Source organism: Zeus faber (assembly GCF_960531495.2).
Source record: "Zeus faber genome assembly, chromosome: 10".
Classification (NCBI taxonomy): Eukaryota; Metazoa; Chordata; class Actinopteri; order Zeiformes; family Zeidae; genus Zeus; species Zeus faber.
Genome location: NC_137199.1, coordinates 30659681 through 30676883, shown reverse-complemented (window position 1 = coordinate 30676883; position 17203 = coordinate 30659681).

Genomic DNA, 17203 nt, shown 5'->3' with positions numbered 1-17203 from the left:
AAAGTTATGACGCACTTTGATAAGCCCCGCCCCCTCAGAGATCAGCCCCGCCTCCTCCAGGGTGCGTTCATATTGACACTATGACCGTAAGTTACGTCAGTCATTTATTTCAACTGGACTTAAAGCTTAGTCAATAAGTCACATGTGTAAAATATTGGCTTTATTAACATTAACGCGGCCATCACCATATTCACTGTCAATACATTTTCTTATATAAGTCAGCTATGTATTCATTTTTTCCCCACACTTTGCAAACACATTTTAAAGGGAGTTTCATGGAACATGGTCCAGCTGTGTAAACGACTCAATGCTGTACTGGAAAAAACGAGCTCCTCCTTGAAATCATTTGTGATACGAAACCCAGACGCAGTTCATCCGACCGCCACTAGGGTCAAGGCTCCGACCGGTTTACGAGCTTAAATCAGCAAGAATGAAGCCCAAATAAAGACATCATTGGGGCATTAGGAGGTGATTGGTTCTTGAAAGCAAAGCCGATTTTCAATTTAGTGAACTAGTTTGCAAAGATCAGGGCGGCGGCTTTACGGGACAGAGAGAAAGTTCAACATCAAAATTCAAAACCTGAAGATCCGAAAATACAGAGAAGTTTTAAGCTATTATTGAGCAAAGTGAATTGTTTTCTTAATGGTCGAGCGCATTTGCATTTTCACAGCAGCACATCTGCCGTGCAGCTACAGCCAATTCATGTCTGTGTGTTTAGCCTCCAATTACAATTGTGCTGCAGCGATTCGGGAACTTTGTGATTGACAGAACTAAATGGTAGTTACTTGTGCCTCTGCAACATCATCCCACTTGATTGTCGGTGTTATTTACCATCGCTCGTATTGAGAAAAAAAAACAAAAAAAACTTTAAGCGCGGTTGCCAGTTGGTGTTCGTCGCTTTTAGCCGCTCCCTGTCATTGGGGAACCTGGAAGCATTTCGGGGAAGCTCCGGTGAGGCCTGCGATCTGCAGCAGGCGGCCAGATGTTCGCAGGGAAGGTCTAGTCCGCTCCCACACCCAGCCCAGCTGTTTCCAGTCGCCGTCTGGGGTGAGAGAGGGATCCACGCCAGCACAGCTGCCAGCGCTGGCTTCCATTTGGGTGGATTTGGGGAAGCAGGAATGTTGGTGTTGGTGTCTCAAAATGTGGCAGAAGTTCAAGCCAAACAGTTTTTCGGTGCGGGGAACATCTCAAATGCTGGAAGGTTGTTATAAAGACAACACAAAGACTGAAAAACTGGTAAAAGCTGCATTTTATCCACAAATAAATGGAGAGTGATAGTATAATGTAAACGAAGTGTGGACGAGATTTAACTGTTACAGCTGAAGTAACATTCATTTTCAGGTTTATAATGCCTACATTTGAAAATTCTGGTTTATTTCCCATGATCCTGCCAAATTTGATGGCTGTGGGTTAACTGTGAGTTTTATTGAATATTTCAGTTTTTCCCCAGAACACGACCATTCTTATTATTTGTTTGTATGTTATCACTGTCATTGCTTTTTGGTGTGAGCTGCGTGGACATTGCAATTTCCTTTCAGGTATGAATAAAGCATCCATCCATCCTTTCACTGTCCAGTCGCTTGTGCAACAAGGATGACGTATGATACATAGAACTATTCTATCTGTTCTGTTCAGTGTTGAAGTGCCCGGTACACAGCACCGGTGCTTCTACATTTTACTCTCTGTGGTAGAGGGACGTTTTCTTTGCACAGCAGCACTTCTCACAAGCTGCCATTTCTTTAGACCGTGGGCATCCATGTTCGCGCTTTCTATTTCACACCTTTTTGTTGGAAACAGCTGGTTTCACTCTATTACACCAGTTCTGTTGCATCATTGGGTAAAGCTGCTGCCAACAGGTGGATTAGAAACTCCAAGTTCGCATCAGGTTGAGAGGCAACAGGAAGTCATGCTGTGTTCCATGGAAACTCTGAAATCTGTCATTTAAGTGGGTAGCCCCCATGTTAACATAAATACTACAATACTACTACGAGTATTTCAAAGTGACAGTGGACATGCGTGCCACCATGTTGCCGTAACGTCAGGTCTGTTAACTTGGTAAACTGGGGCGCGAGCCATCAGCTGCGAAATTCCAACTTAAATGGTTCCTTTGCACCTTTTCAGAGTACGAGGTTGGATATTTCCGAGTTCCATGGAATGCAGCATTAGCGCACACACACACACACACACACACACACACACACACACACACACACACACACACACACCAGGATGAAGAGCAGAATACCAACAGACCATTCCTTTTATATATTATTAAAAAAATATATACAATTGTTCTTAAATGCTTGGGAGTGGGGGGGGCTAGCAGATTTATAAAAGGGGCTGTACCTTTAATCCATCCCTACTCATAATGAAACATGAAAGAATCTGAAAAACAACAGGCAACACGTCACAGCGTGTGATCGATGGGAATTCTGCAGATTCATATTTCTACATTTCCTCGGTGGCTCCGGTCCACGCCGGCCCACCAGGAGGTGGATCTGCACCCGCCGCTCCGTCAGGAGGGATCTTGGACGCCCGGCCTCGTCGCCTCTGGACCGCTGCCCGGTTGGAGAGGACCGGTCTGGGACCAGCCGGCGCGCAGGGCGGCCACAACGAAGCAGGAAGTTCCCGTCACATCACGGTTGCCCCCGTCGGGCGCGGCTGCAGCAGGAGGGAGAAGAGCAAGCTGCAAGACGGATCACACGGCGCCGTGTCTGTGTGCATCTGCACGTCAGCCTATCCGTGTGCGTACACAAAACCATACATTTAAGCCTGGGCGTGTTCTGGCCGTGTCCTGGGCGTGCCTGTCTACCGTTTTAGTTTCCTTCACAGTTTTAATATCCATCTCATCATAGGTGCTTCCGTCTTCTCCCTTTCTTTTCACTGTGCCCCTTTAATAAATCTGCTTTTTTAATTTTATTTTATTGTAATTATTTCACCTTTATGTCCTAGTACAGTTAGTTTGAAGTGGGTTGAGTCCTGTTTGCTTCAGTTTGTTTCAATTTAAATTCATAAGTGCACACTGGTTAAAGTCATGTTCAAAATCACAGGACCGGACATAAAATATTTGTACTTTAGCGGAACTGCCACTGGCAAATGTACATTGAATTATCTCTGCAAATATTGACCACTGTAAGCCGTCAACCCAAGTATTTGATGTTTTACTGAACTGCAATTTTTTGTGATCAATGTATTTCAGAGGAGCTGTTGTCAAACTGGTGAGTAGTTCACACGGAGGACACCAGGAGGCAGTATTCCAGGAAGTTTGTAATGCTGATTCCCACTAGCCTGGTTAACTTCTCGGCTTAAACTGTTCCGGGAAGCTGGCTAGAAATGGTGCCAGCTGGTTACCATGGCAACTAATCTTTTCCTCCTAGCCTTTCGAGACTCCGATGAGCCCCAGTGCAGCTCAGAGAGTCACAGTAGCTAATGCATCATCACCTTGTCAGGATGTGTGTTTATCACATCCTGTTCATTAAAACTGTCAATATGCCTGTAGGCCCATTGATCCAAGGTTGATCATTTCCTCCAGTTAAATCAGTAAAACCTAATTGGACACAAGTATCAGCGTGAATGCACCGCTGGAGGAGCTCTGTTGGAATCACGACCAGAGAAGGAGCTTGGATTCTCCATGCAGCGTAGGTTCCCAGAAGAACATGTTTACAAAACAAATGTACAGAGTGAAGATATATAGTGGCACGGCGGCGAGGTGCATTGCACTGCTACCTCACAGAGAAGGTCCTGGCTTCGATTCCCACCTGTGGCGCTGTTGGCACCGTGCTCCTGGTGGGTTATCTCCCAAATAGGAGCCTTTCTGTGTGGAGTTTGCATGTTCTCCCACATGGGGTTTCCTCCACCTCACGTCAGTAAGGACCCCCACCAAAAACATGCACCCATCATGGTCTGACCAGCGATGGACACTTATCACCTGGTCCCCGGGCGCGTCCACGTACGCTGCCCACTGCTCCTGGCTGTGCCCCCGGAGGAAGGACAAGGCAGGATGGGTTAAACGCAGAGGAACCATTTCACCGGCACCATCCAAAGCATGTGCATGTGTTGTAGTGTGGTGTGATGTGTGACGATTAAAGATTAATCTTCTGTTCTCTGTTCATATATACACCGATCAGCCACAACATTAACGCCACTACTAATAACCACTAGTATTCCACCAGACTCTGAAGGTGTCCTGTGGTATCTGGCACCAAGACGTTAGCAGCAGATCCTTTAAGTCCTGGAAGTTGGAGGTGGGGCCCCCATGGATCGGGCTTGTTCCAGCACATCCCACAGATGCTCCTTCGGATCGGACCCTAACCCCGCCCATCCACATGATGTAGAATAAAGGTGATTCATTAGACCTCCACCTTCTTCCATTGCTCCATGGTCCAGTTGTGACCTTCATGTGTCCATTGTAGGTGCTTTCAGGGGTGGACAGGGATCAGCATGGACACTAAACACTCCCATATGCAGCAAGCTGCCATGCACTGTGTATTCTACACCTTTCTATCATAGCAACATTCACTTTTTCACCACTTTGTTCAACAGTTTCTCTCCTGTGGGATCAAACCAGACAGACTAGACTTCACTCCACATGTGCATCAATGAGCCTTGGGCCCCATCACCCTGTTGCCGGTTCACCGGTCGTCCTTCCTTGGAGCATTTTTGGTCGGTAGTAACCACTGCATAGCGGGAACAGCCCACAAGACCTGTGGTTTTGGAGATGCTCTGACCCAGTCGTCCAGCATCACAATGTGCTCCTTGTCAAAGTGGCTCAGATCCTTACGCTGCTTCAACACATCAACTTCAACAACTGACTCTTCACTTGCTGCATATTATATCCCACTCCTTCACAGGTGCCATTGGAATCAGATGATCAATGTAATTCACTACACTTGGTAGTGGATTTAATCCGAAGAATCCTTTTATAACTTGTCTCACAGATGCACTGAACTCAACACACGCATGCAGGGAGTGGTGGTTGGTGAAATTCAGCCTCTGTTTCTCCCCTCCCAGCCCTCCTTCCTCCAGGGGGCAGTCAGGAGCAGTGGGCAGTCCTCACTTTGATGATGCAATTCCAGGTGGTGGATGCGTGTTGTGGTCAGGGACAGGAATTTCTGCATGTTTTTAATTGGGGTCCTTCTTCTATGTTGGAGGCGACCCATGTGAGCACGGGGAGTACATGCAAAATCCACACAGAAAGGCCCCTAATCGAGATGACCCACCGGAGCGCGGTGCCAACGGCGGAATTGAATCCAGGACCTTCTTGCTGTGAGGCAAGTGAGGCAGTGCATTGCACTGTGCCACTAGGACACGACACACGTAATGTTGTGGCTGATCGGCATACTATGTAAGATACTGCAGCCTTCTGTTGCTGTTATCACTCCCAACTGGTATACTTTATAGCAATGGCCAGAGATGCAGAAACCCTTAGCAATGTCACAATGTGATGCATTATGTGTAAAGTAAGCCTTGCTCTCAAAAGTCTTTGAGATGTTATTTGCATGTATGTAATTTAACTCAATGGCAGGCTATTTTCTCTGCTTATTTTATTTAATGCATTATCATCTTTCTGCATCTACAGAGTACATACTTCATGCCCAGGGTTGTCAGAGTGGATGGCACTCTGGTGGAGAAAAGTACACCTCCATGACCGTGCGACACGGACCATATCCATCTGAAGCATTTCCACATACCTCACAGGTCTCACAATGGAAAACGCATTTCCTCAAACCTCGAGGTGAGATGGCCTAAGATCAGGCCCGGCCCCCTCATTTTGCCACTCTAGGCAAGACATAATTTTGTCACCCTTTCTCTGTTGGCGGGGGGTGTTTCAATTCCAAATGGAGGAAAATTAGCACATCTAAAATAAAAAAAAAACACTGTTTTTCGCACCCTCTCCATTATGCATTTCAGGCTCAGGCAGCCACCTAGTTCATCTATATGGACCAGCCAGCCCTGCCTGAGTTGACACATGACTTTGGTATTTTTAGAAGATTAACGGTGGCTAGGAGGCTTCCACAACGTATAGAGTTTAACGCATAAACAGGTCCTAAGGAGACAACATGCAGTACAATATTCAAGTGTTGTGTTAGATGCTTAATCTGAATCCAGCTGGGCACCTACTTGGGGATCTGTCATCAAAGCTGCCTCCCGACACTCCACCCTGACCTTCGACTGGGAAATGTCCACACTGCTCCACTGCAGAAGGAGAAGCAGGACTGAGATGACGTCTGTGCAGCTGAAGTCAAGCTTTGACTGTCTCGATTGTCTCCACCACCTCAAGGTCTGAGATAGACTGACTGTATTGCTGCTTCTGCACAATGTCACCGAGCTGAGACCTGAGGGGGATCCAGGGGAACCCTAACCCAATTCACACCAACCACAGGGACATGCAACTGCACAGACTAGTTTAACCTTTGAAAATGAATTGGCATTTAAATAGAAACACGTTTGGTTTATGTGTCGGCAAAATAAGTAAACTCACTACTTAGCTCCGTCCCTTTTGACAAGGGCATGTTCCAGAGCCTGAAAACTGGTTGGGCATAATCCGACGGCATGTCTGAATTAATTATCTGCAAGCGATGTGTGAAGACAGACAGCAACTTGGCGCTTACGCAAGAGACGCCATCTTGGGTTACCAGTCTTTTAAAATGTATTTTACAAGGTTTAAAGCTTAGATTATCAAAGGAAAGCATTGTTGACATTTTTTGTTTTTTCTTCTTTTGATTTGCCATTGATAGTCTATGGCAGTGATTATCAAACAGTTTTCTGATCAAGGACCCTCAATTTCAATTTGACCCTCAAACTCTCTGCGACTCCAATCTAAGAAGATTTATACATATACATATAGGTTTACAGGTTTGTATATATTCTATATACAAACCTGCATACGAGTCAATACCATCCTTTGGGAGATACAAGGGAAACTAGGATCCAAACAGTCATTATTGGACATTCTCCAGGATGTTCCCTGGACGACATGTTGACAACTACTGGTCCCCATAGACCGTCTCATTGGAATCGCATTGACAGAATTGAACCAATGAGTATACATGCGTGATCTTACATAATCTGTTTACTGGTCTATGACTCTCTCTCTTCCCCTCTCGATACAAATGTATACCCTTTCTTTGGGAAAGAGCGCAATCCAAGGTGAACGGCAGTGAACGTGCGGCGCGGCACGTCAGCGTGCCACCAGAGACACTCGTCTCTGCTGTTGACCCGCTGATGTGTCAGAGCGGATCATCTCGGAGGGGTTGATAGGGGCCCATCCTTTCATCACACTCTCGCTATGTCCTCTCTGCTACCAGGCGAAACCGCCAGATGACTTTAAATGAGGGCCGGGCGAGTGTGGAGGAGCCGGGCCGCTCGGTGACAGACGCCAAAAGGTACTAAAGCACGATGTTCAGCCGAGACTTCAAGAATAAATAAACACGTCTTTCAAACGGCAGAGGATCGAGGAGGCAGTTGTGACTGGCTGGACTTTATGGAGCTGATTTCCACTATGAAGTAGTTTGACTTACCGCGGCCAAATCCTAGCTGCGCAACTTGAACGGAAAGTGAGGAAGAATAGAGATGGGATGCGACAATTGGGAAATTTAATATTTAATCTCCCAAACTTTCCAGATTTAGCATCACACAATGAAAAGGGCTGGGTTACAGTCCAACGACAAAAGTGGGTGGTGGCGAGTTCTGCCATGTTGTAGGCCTGTTTCAAGTGGTTATCGCTGATATTACTATTGTCTGTTTTTGCCTTTTCATTTTGCTTTTATTCTTGTTTGCTTTTATCCAATGTCGTTTATGGCTTATGTAAAGCACTCTGAACTGCCCTTGTGTAGGAAATGTGCCGTACAATTTGCATAACCCAGTTGGAAATTGTACGTTTCGGACCCAGAATGTTTAAGAGGATTTGGCACCATTGCAGAATGTGGATGAGCGTAACAAGCCAATACAGAGTCGGCTGAGACTCTGGTGAAATCGAAACCTGAAAAAGGACGTGTTTAGTATTTAATGACGTCTACAGTCTGCAAAACATGTAGCCGACACCTGCTTTTACTTGTTATTCACTCAATTAAACACCAAAACGATTGTTTGTCTGGCTGGTAGGCGGCACTCAGAAAACTAGTTTTTCAACACCAAGCCGTGGACCAAAGCTCGTCTCTTGTTCTTGCAAAGTTAATCTTTCCAGTTTGTTTTCGGAGGTGTCCCTCCATTGAGCGCTGCAGTTTGAGTGCATGCTGGGATATCTGAGTTAGTCATGTCGGCCGTATAATCAAGATGCGTCCTCCATTTTTTAACGGCAGAGTGTGAACAACTTTTCCCACGGACTTTAGGCCACCTTGGCTTCAAGGGAACTTAAATCTGAGAAAGGCTGTGAAAGACGACGTCCACCCAGTCAACGCAAGAATGCAATTAGAAATTTGCAATGAATACAGAGATTAACAAATGGACCGGGACATTGTTAGTACTGTAACTAGTTAGTCAAGATGGTGTACAGTAGTATCCTGTTTCCTCCCATCATCATGCACATCAGACAAAATTCAACCCCAGAGTGAAACCATCATTCATGGAATTTCACGTGTTCTGTGCATTTTGTCCGTGGGGAGTCCAAAGTTTTGTATTTTCAGTGGAATTTTTGCATTTAAAGCAGCACTGTTTCACTTCCTTTGCAAATGCTTGCAAGAGCCAGTGATAATTTAATCCTTACAGTCACGCAATCTGATCAGTGAAAAACTAACCGTGCTAATCCATCCATTAACTATCACAAGGTTATGTGTGCCCAAGGCGGCGTTGACATGAAAGCAATTAGTTTTTATGAAGAGAAGGACATGTCTGTAAAACCTGCGTGCATGACGTCAGCGACTTTCGCAATAATAAATCTCCATCTCTCTCTCTCTCCATGTAATTACAGATACGAGAGTGTGAATCCATACTAGATTTTCTTTCTGTGGGTCAAAATGACTCTGCTAAAAATGGATTTTACTGTTCTGGACGCAGCGGTCAATACCCTCAGAATGTGTAAGTGCTGTATATTAAGTTTTGTGAGCATTTCTTTTTTTTTTTTTTCACACATTTCATCAACAATTAAATTTTTTCTGCCTTGATCATTTTTTCGCTACAGCTGGCCTTGTTACAGAAATTAAAGGGTGGCCTTAATCTGCAGTTTGTCAGTCGGTGGTTTTAAATAAAGAGGTAGACAGACGTTGGTTTTAGCTTGTACAAAGGTCGGATCAGAGATGTGCTCAAGAGCAGTCCCCTGAGACGAACAGTTTATTTGAGGTCGACAGAAATCTTATATAGTCAGTTTGACGTCACAGTTTTGCGCTTCGTGCTCAAGATAAGGCAAAACTGTGACGCGCTAATGACAATAGGTTGTTGCACCCGCTCTGCAGCTGCAGCGTGGTGAAAACGAAAGCGGCGACTGCCGCCGGCAGCAGTCCAAGGCTGAACTCAAGCACGTACCCGAGCGTGTGAGAATTAACACAGTGTGCTAAAATAAAGATGTGTGACTGGGGCTACATGAGGTTGGGTTCTTCATTATGTGTCTGCATATATGTTTATGTGATTACATAGATTTAGATATTTTGTTACATTCTCAAATTGTAAATGTCGCTTGCATCGATTCAAACCTTTTCCTTTAATTAAACGTCCCGAGCAGCGAATCGCGCCAACGCAGATCTGACACGACGCCTTACATCCCAACAGGGAATGACCGTCGCTGGCTGTACCCAGACCCGACGCCGCGTGCTTGACAAACAACCTCCTCGTACCATTTAGCATATTTACACCTTCAGCTGACATTTACTGTTGGCGCAGCAGCTGGCGGCGTCCTGGTTACAAGTTTTCCGACAGCCTCCGGACGCACGGATGTAATTACAGCAACGTGTTTGGGGAGCGCTCGTAAGTGGTCGCTTCTCAATCAATGACATATGAGAAGCATTGGAGCCGAGGCTTTAAAAGTTGCTTCATTCCTTCACAACGGCACTTCAGCCTGAGCATCAGGAGGAATTTGTTGTGTTGCTGGAGACGTGTAACGTCCGTTACTGGACCAGAACTGATGTATATAAGGGAAGTTTGTAAGGAATGGACTGAATCATGAGCAGAACTGACTCCTCATGACTAATATCATGACATATACTATTAAATAATAATAATATGCCCAATCACTTCTTCAATGTGGTTATACACAATATGTGCTTATATCATAAATTGTGGATTTTTAGGTTCACTATTTTCCCCATTATCATTTATAACTGTTCACATAGCCTAAGCTCATACTATTGAGACGACTGGGCTTCAATGTAGTCCTATGGGGCAAACGTCTAAAACGGCTTAAAAATAAATAAATAAATAAGTAAATAACACTGATCTTGTTGAAACCGACCAGATTTGCATGCATATGTGTCACACGTCAGATGCTTGTAACGTTTGCCTCATAGGCAACCAACGGCAAATCTAAAAGCCGGAAATAAAAAGACGAATATTCAGCACAATTATGGCTTTGAAGCTCAAATTAATGTCACAATGCTTCCATGCCATCTGTTGTCCCAGCGAGTATGGTTGGACAGTTCTCACTGCGTGGTCGGTGAGGTAAACCCTGTGTCACTACAGGAAACCAACTGAGTTTTAAAGATATGTATTCTGGAGAATAAAGAGAAAGATACAGATGCACTTTAAAAACAGTGACGCTGTCCATTCTGACCCAAATTCTGCCGAAGAGGGCTTTATGCTGTGAGGGGTTGTGTGCCATTGGTTTGATGTTGTTCACAAGACTATGCCCCCTACTCACATCTTCTTTCGTATATCATCAGATGGCCAACTCAGTGTCATATAGCCACGCCCTCGTCTCCAGTCCTAGGTCAAAAAGGCCAGCTTCTGAGGGTGGGCTGTATAGGGGGCAGCTGGTGATTATGTGCTCGGCAGTCTGTTCAGGTTCGCCACACTCGCATGACGCACTGTCGGATAGGCCCCACTTCTTTAGAGAGGACTTGAAGCGCCCGACGCCAGTACGCAGGCGGTTCAGCGAGGTCCATAGGTGGCGTGGCATGTCTTCTCCTTTTACACCTCCTCCTGGGTCCCGGATGTATCGTTGGATGCGGGAGGGCGCAGCTGACTCCCACGATTGTCTCCAGGATGCTGCCAGCCAGGCGTCCTTGGACAAGTCGTCAGGGATCGACTGTAGCATCTCTTGTGCTGCCTTGTTGTAGGGATGGCGAGACTTGAGCCTGCATGGTGGTGCCGGTGTTGTTGTGGCTTTGTGTAGGATGTGCCAGTCGTTCTTCTGGGCTTTCCTTGCCACGGCGAGGGTAGCTGCTTCCCGTCGGAGACTGGGTGGGGCGATACCAGCTAGGACTGGCAGGTAGGACACAGGGGTGGGTTTCAGACAACCAGTTACTATCCGGAGGGCGCTGTTGATGACAGTATCCACCTTGTTCGCATGTGGACTTCTGCTCCAGGCAGGGGCACAGTATTCCACTACGGGTAGGACCAGGGCTTGCGTGGATATGCGTAGGGTCTGGGGGGAAGCTCCCCAAGTCGAGCCTGCAAGGCGGCGGATGAGCGAGACCCTTGCGGTTGTCTTGGCCTTCACTTCATCCAGGTGCTGCTTGTAGGACAGCGTCCGGTCCAAGCATACGCCGAGGTACTTGGGGGCTTGCTGGAACTCCAGGCGGATGTTGCCAACATGCACGTCCAGTTCCCTTCTTGCCTCCCGGTTGTAGAGGTGGTAAGCTGCAGACACTGTTTTGCCCATGCTGAGCTGAAGGTGCCACTTCTGGAGGTACCCTACTCACATGTGACCTGGTGTTTCTCTCACACAATGATTTAACAGTCAAACTTTGGTCACAGTCACAATCTTACTGTGCTATATATCTGTTAAGCCCCCTGGGGTTACCCTTATCTCCACACAAGGTTAAGAAGAGAAGGCAGGTGATCTGGTCTTGACAATACAGTATGATATTATCTTAAAGGACAGTGTCTCTTCACAGTGTCTCTTCGCAAGAAGGTCCTGGGTTCGATTCCCGCCTGGGGCGCTGTTGGCACCGTGCTCCGGGCGGGTTATCTCCCAATTAGGAGCCTTTCTGTGTGGAGTTTGCATGTTCCCCCCGTCCTCACATGGGGTTTCCTCCACTTACCATCAGTAAGGACCCCCACCAAAAACATGCACACATCATGGTCTGACCAGCGATGGACAATCATCACCAAGTCCCCGGGCGCGTCAAAGAACGCTGCCCACTGCTCCTGGCTGCCCCCCCGGAGGAAGGACAAGCCAGGATGGGTTAAACGGAGAGGCCACCATCCAAAGCATGTGCATGTGTGTGTATGTGTATATGTTGTAGTGTGGTGTGTTGCGTGATAATTAAAGATTCTTCTTCTTCTTCTTCTCAATGTGTGTTCTGAGTTCTGAGCTATGTAAGATACAAAAAAGGCTTTTGTCTTGTCGAAAACATATGAAACATCCCTTAAAGCATCGGTCAAGCTTATAAGCATGCAGATCGTGCTTTAAAGCACGCAACATTGCCCGTTGCAGCCTCATCCACCAGGAGGAAGCTGATTGGCTCTCACCAGGAAGCTCCCTCGAAGCCAAATGAAACGGGGATTGGCTGTAGAAATCCAATTCGCTGGAAGGAGCTCCCGGCATGCAATTATGTTGCAGTAAACGCATCCCAGAATGCAGTTCTGTGGTCAAAATGTTACGGTGAACACATTAGCAATGGGAATGAAGATGGATGCCGGCGCTGCAAACAGACTGGACGGGAGTTTTTCTTATGAAATCTATGATGATAAAACCCCTCCACCCCATCGCTCCATCATCTGTTTGTTTCCTGGACGGGTGATGGGGGGTCTACAGCTGGTTTCAGATGAAACTGCCCTGAGCGCTGCTTTCCACATTACAGGGGAATCAGAAAGCAGTTCATTATTGATCCAGGAGCCAATCAGCTGCAGCTCCTCCTCCTCCGTCCACAGAACAGTTAGCGGGAGGTTCGATCTCCCAGCGATCCATTAATCAATGGCGCGGACTGAGGAGGGAAGCAGACAGAAAGGATTCAGTCCAACTGCAGCACCATTTCAAGATTCAAGAGGTTTATTCATCACATACATATACATATACATACTTTCATACATATACATACTTTCATACATATATGCAGTGAAATGTCAATGCAACGCACCCGGTGATTACACACAATATGTCCTAGACTAAACACAGTAGCTACCTAAGAATTTCTGCTTGACCAACTAACTGATTCCTAAAACGTAATGCAGTAAGTCGAATACTATGGAATAAAATCTAAATATATAGAATAAAATAAAATAAAATAAGAACTCAAGGGCAATGCAGGGTGGGGGTAAAGAATAGATAAAGGGAATAGGCTTATGTATATGGGATAGACTTATGTATATGGAATAGACTTATGTATATGGGATAGGCAATTATGTAAATACAGATATGTGCATTGAAGTGGCATGTGAATAAAGTGAGGTAGTGTTTGTGGGATAATACAGCACAGTATACAACAGCACGGCGCAGCAATACGGTAACACCGAACAACCCAGAACAGTGACACAGTATGCAGTACAGTATGTTACATACAGTACAGAAAGTAGTGGAGTTCAGCGTTGACAGTTCTTATGGTTTGCGGGAAAAAACTGTCTCAGTCTCTGTTCTCGCTGTGGCTGTGGAGGCTCTTGCCTGACCGTAGCAGCTGGAACAGTCCGTTGTTGGGGTGGTGAGGATCCTTCATGATCCTGTGGGCTCTGCTACTACACCTGCTGGTGTATAGGAGCATTTGGAGTGAATCCTTCAGAATAACCTCAGCAAATTTTAATTCACTCCTTTATTATGCTGCAGAAATATTTTTTACAATCCTGAAAATCTTGTTTGAGAAAACTGCACAGCATTTTTACCATTTCCAAAGATTAAATACAAATTATCAAGAGATAACTCAGACACTTGAAAAGACTATAATTTAAATGTTTAAAAAGATACGAAATATTTGCAATTATTTTAAATATGCCGCATTTTGGCATATTATGTGAATAGACATTTCCCCTCAACATTTAAAATTGTAATATTTATTCATCCCTAGAAATGAATTAAGTGTTCTTATTTTATAGCCTAGTTAAAATATGAAATTTGAATAACAGCAAAATTGGTTATGAAATATTTGAAATCAAGATATTGATTTACTAGATATACAAGAATATTATTATAAATATACAGTAGATGAGTACCCCAATATAATCAAATGTATTATTTAATGCATTTTTCTAAACAAGCCAATGACAATGTGTTCTGTAAGGACCATCACTTCCACAAGGGATGTGTGTGTGTATACTGTATATATATACAAACACACAAACACACACACACACACACACACACAAAATGCCTCCATTTGACACTTTTTTAAAATCTGTCCGGATCAGTTTGGTTCAGACATGTTTCAGTTTGTTCTGCTCCAATTAATTCACGTGCAGGTCCTTGGACTTGAACCAAAGCAGCCATGTCTTCATATACAATCCATGAGACGGTGAAATGTTAAGCATGCTCCATTTTTCTTGTTGACATACGAGCCAGGGCCGCCGCTGATGACTCTCAACCCAGTTTCTTTATTTACTTGCTGGCATTTAGATGACGGAGTCTGAAACCCTGAATCACTTTCACCGCAGGCACAGTTCCACATCTGGAACAATCCCTGGTCCACGTTAACAAGTGGGTGCGGTGCATGTATTTCCCTTGTAGGATTTCTGACACGCCTGGATGAATACTTACTTGTGATTGGCTGGAGGGCTTCTATCACATTAGTAAAGAGTTCCAGTCAAAATGTTTGCTGTTATAAATTAGTACGTGATCACGTCGTCATGCAGTATCCAGTCCTCTGAATCAAAGGCAGTGCGAGGGGAACAGAACCAAGAACCAAACAGAGAACCAGGGGCACGTAGCATGCAGCCTTTACAAGGCTCAGTCCTTACCGCAGCGGTCGGGGTTCGATTTTGCATGGATTATGGTCTGTGCTCTGAAAAAAATTCCATTTCCAGAAAAAACATTTTCTAGGAATCCACCTAATTCCTGGATTTGTGAAACAAGGAAGAAATACAATCCAAGCGGAGGTGAGAGAAATCCTGCATAAAATAAATAGACATATGCTTAGACGATGGCGGCGTTATTCTTCCTCCTCATTCAAGAAGCACACGTCCCATCAGATCACAAAAATGATCACATGTTGGGAAACTCACAGGGAGCCCTTCGGCAAACATGGCTTCCATTTGGAATCTTACTCCTTATAAAAGATAAAAACAAATGACAGCAGTGCAAAACCTCTCATCAACATCAGGATGACACAGTGGATTCCACCGGCCGCATCTTCCAACTGTATCAACAAAGCTTGTTCAACATAACGAACCATCAATTAAACTAATTCAATTGAGGGCGGTTAAAGTTGACAAAGTGTCCTCGTTACGCACGGTAAGGCACAGTGTTGTCTCTGTCAGTGTTGGTTTCATTCAATTCATTACAATAAATAACTCCATAATAAAAACACTGTTATTGTTGGTTTTGTTTGGAGAAAGTAGGAGCGGCTACGTACAAGCCATCAGCGGAGCGGAGCTGGGCGGTGCGGCCACTTTTTTTTTTTTTTTTTTTTTTTTTTTTTTTAATAATAAAAAAAATATGATATATCTTTTTTTAGAAAGGTTAAAAAATAGGGGATATTTACGGGAAAATAAACAACCCAAGGACAGTGGAAGAGAAGGTTAAAATACGGGAGAATCCCGTGGAAAATGGGCGTGTCGATGTATTGAAGTGCTTCCCTGGCAGACGTTGCTTTATTCTTCTATCTGGGCTTTCCAGAAGGGATCAAAGTGAGAACTCCGAGGACAACTTCTGCCGTCACGCCAGCTATAGGTTGAGAAACCCAAGAGCTCCACAGGAAACGATTTCAGCTGTTTTGCACGACTATTAGTGAAATTACGGTGCAAGTTAAATCACTAGTTCTAGAGCGAGAAGACTACAGAATTTTGGAAACCTCTCTGGGTAGGTTATCTTGTATGTAGTGTCGTTTCTTTGTTGTCGATGATGTGTTGATGAAGAAGGACTCTCCGCTGACGCTGACTTGATTATAATATTACGTTTATTACAAGTAAGAACAGCATCAAACCAGACGTGCCATGGACTGTCTGGGAGAGAACAGACGTCAAATGTGTTCCCTCCGGAATGGAACTAGGGAGTGTCTTTTATACTTGTCCAGAGACAACGTCGCCCATCTGATTCCAATCTATGGGTCACAGTTCACATTCCACCTCACTTATCACCGGGGCCCCTGGCAATGGGCTCTCTCTCTTGAGACCCCTGGCAACATCTGTTAGTAATTATATTATACAATTGGGGCTTTCTTGGGATGCCAAACATTCCCAGACACCTCAGTAGCTTGTATGTTCTGTATTCCGGGCCATTTCTGTACATTTTGCCATTTCTATTGTTCAGACCAAGCTTTGTTTTTGCTAACTGAACAGAAATGCACCAATCCCCACCATGACTAAGTCCTTGTATTTTAAAAAGTACTTGCCATATTGAGGTTCCAACTCAGCTGGGTTCCTCAACTCAGATCCTTCCAGATGATTGACCTTTCACTGCAAAGGTGTGAGGGACCGAGCCTTCAGACACGGGAACCACAGGTTGATTCAGGCAAAATGAGCTTTACGAAATCATATAAACAACCTAAGATTGGTTGCAAAATCAAGCGCAGGGGGAAACATTTACAAATGTAATCATTTAAGGGTGTAAATAAAATGAGGTAAAATTTTTGGAACACAAAAAGGTAGACGGTACAAAATATATTAAAATCCCTTTAAATTTGGTCGAAACATGTGGTATAGTGGAATGTAATAATTTTACCCAATAGTCACGATCGGCAGTAATAATTGTGCCAGCTCTATGTAGTATAGAATATTTATGAACATTCATTACTTATTGCTTCTCCTTTTTCATTGATGCGATCCATCGACACCAGCGATTGTGTCGCCGCTCCATTACGATGTGCTCCTGAACCGTCAGCGGATTTTTAGGAATTTGCACAAATACAAAAGCAGCGAAGAAGCGCATTAAGGAGTCAGAGCACATGTCTGCTTCTAGCCACTGGACTGAAGGAGCTGGAGCAGCCAACGTTGGAGGAAACTCTGAGAAGTCTTCTGTAGTGATGAAAAG